Consider the following 3,007-nt stretch of genomic DNA (forward strand, 5'->3'; position numbering starts at 1 on the left):
TACTCTTTTACCCCTCCCCCATGTGGTTGTTGCTGCTGGTAGCCGGAGTAGGGAAGTTTGGGGTGGGGGTGGGGATGGGAGGGGAATTAGTGATGTCATCTTTCCCCTCCTTGATTGGCTGTCGGGTAGCCAGGACTGCGACCAATCGACTGTCTCAAAAAGTCTGGCGCGGCCCCGTGCAAAGCTCTGTTGCCACCGGGAGGGGAGAGAACGCGCGCTTACAGGGTGGCGCGCACCGCAGCGCAGGCCACGCGCGCAGCCTGGGATTTAGGGACCCTGGGGACAAGTTACCTACTCCAAGAGTTTAAGCGACAGTGAAATTCTCTCAGCTCCCTCTAGGCACTGGATGGGTGGGGGGCATCATGTGGAGAAAGGCACTACTTCCGAGGAGCATCGCACAGCATTCAGTGGAGAGCTGTCCTGTGAGTGTTCACACCTGGAAGAGAGAAATCTAAGATCGTAGGTTGAGGTATCACTTTGGAGGTGAGAAAATGGAGAGGTGCTGTGTCCTGTTACTAGTCCATGCCGGCTGTCCAGACAGTTTACAGGGGCTGGGAATTTAGCTCAGTGGCATAAGCACCTGCCTTGCAAGCAGGCGGTCGTGAGTTCAATCCCCAGTACCGATAAAAAGATTTAAAAAAAAAAAATAGATACAGAGTTTACAACAGGTGTAAACCTGTCTACAGGCATTCCTATTCATCACATCAAATTTGACCATTGACCAAGGGTAATGTGAAGCGAAGTACAGTGACCCTACATAAAGTTTATTTTTCCTATGATATGTTCTCAGTACTATTATCTACTTGAGACACACTGATTGTAAAGAAAATGCATCTAGCCTGTCCCAGGTCATACCATCCAAGTAACATTCATGCTACTTGTGAAAGAATGTGCTATAGGGCTGCAGATTTAGTTTCGTGGCCTAAGCACCTACCTGGCAAACATGAGATCCTTACTTCGATCCCCAGTATCACATGAAAAAAAAGTGCTATGGCATATGGCAAACTCATACAGGACATGGAAGAATTACTAGTCTTCCAGTGGGTTTCACTGAATATGGAAAGAGACATCAAACATTATCCAAGGAAAGTTCTCACTGTGTACAGAGATTGGGGAAAATTTCACTGTCCATGAGTTCACACTTAAAAGGAATTTTGTACTGTCATATTTACTTTTATTTATTCAATTTTATGTTATTTCTACTTTAATATTCTGTGTTTTATTTTGTTTTGTTTATTGGAGATTGAACTCACAACCTGGTGCTTGCCAGGTAGGCGCTTGTGCCACTGAGCTCAATCCACAGCTTTAAAACCATTCTAAAAAGTAATTTAAGGGCTGGGAATTTAGCTCAGCAGCATAAGAACTTGCCTTGCAAGCTCGTAGTTGTGAGTTTAATCCCTATTACCAAAACAAAAATAAATACATAAAATAAAATAAAAAGTAATTCAGGATCAGGGATTTAGCTGAGCAGTGTAAGTGCCTGCCTTGCAAGCAAGCAGTCATGAACCCGATCCCCGGTACTAAAAAAAAAAAAAAAAGTAGTTAAGGCCAGGATATAGCTCAGCAGCACAGCCCCTGGGTCGTGAGTTCAATTCCCAGCACCAAAAAATAAATAAAATAAAAATAGTTCATACCTCTGTGTTACATGGACCCAGAATTGAAAACTTTATAGGGCATCTTGTATTATGCACATTGAGTGAATCTGGAGAAATTTTACACTCATCAAGAACTTTCAGGGCTTGAGACTTAGTTAGCTCAGTAGTAGAGCATTTGCCTAGCATGCATGAGGGCCTGAGTTCAGTTCTCAATACTGCTATGGTGGAGGTTTGTTCATACTGCCCACTTAGACCCTTGGGGGAATGGCTCATGCCGTCACAATAGGGGTTCACATTAAGTTCTCTATGAATGCTGGTGTGAACTGTCAATGTTAACTCTCATGCAGTCTGAGGGAAAGTTCCCACTGGGTAGAAGTTCACACCGTCCACAGGAACTTATGTTGTGTTTGGGGGAGATTTCCACTGATCGGGATGGAGTTTCATGTTCCACAGTCCACTCCCATTAGGTATGAGGGAAAATCAGACTGGAGAAAAGGGTGTCTGTATTTTCTGTGAAAGAATTCATCCTCTCTGGGAGCATTGTATTATAGTAGAAGGGAGTCTCCCCTGCAGTTCAGGATTATCTCTGACTGTGGTCTATTTATAATGTTCACAGAAAGAGCCCCACTGCTTATGCAAGTTATACCATGCCTGAAGGATCCCTCAAAGAGAATTCACACTGCCTGAGAGCTATTTCTCCAGTCATTCAGGAAAGGAAGTGTACAGGGAGCTGTACCCTGCCCCTGGTAGAATTACATAAACCAGTTCACTTAGTTACACAGTTCATTAAAATTACACTGTCATGTGTCATGAGGAGTGATCCTACAGAAGCAGGACAGCACAGGCTTAACCAGGCTGCTGGGGTTAAGTCCCAGCTAGGCTTCTTCTCAGCTCTGTGATATTGGGAAGCTCAATCCCTCTGTGCCTAGATTTCCAACTCTTTGTTTATTTGTTTGTGACAGGGTCTTGGTCCCCAGTACAGGCTGGCTTTGAAATCACTATGTAACCCATGTTGGCCTCGAACTCCTAGCAGTCTTCCCACTTCAGCTTCCTGAAAGCTGGAATTAAAGGCATGTGCCACCATGCCCAGCTCTATCACTTTTTAAAAGAGAATAATAATGACTGGGGATGTAGCTCAGTGGTAGAGCACTTGCTTAGCATATTCGAGAAGCTGCGTTCAATCCTCAGTGGTACACAACTGTAATTCCAGGATTTAGCAGGCTGGAGCAAGAGGATCACTGTGAGTTCAAGACCAGCCTGGGCTACAAAGTGAACTCAAGGGCAGCCTGAATTGCATAGTTGAGACCGTGTCTCAAAAGAAAAGTCGGGAGGGGGGGCATGAGAAAAATCTAATGACCTAAGGTTAAAATGAAGATGTACTGAATCAACATGTACAAAACACTGAACAGCAT

The sequence above is a fragment of the Cavia porcellus genome, unplaced genomic scaffold (genome assembly GCF_034190915.1).
Source record: "Cavia porcellus strain 051 isolate PalLab524CR breed Dunkin Hartley unplaced genomic scaffold, mCavPor4.1 scaffold_7, whole genome shotgun sequence".
Classification (NCBI taxonomy): Eukaryota; Metazoa; Chordata; class Mammalia; order Rodentia; family Caviidae; genus Cavia; species Cavia porcellus.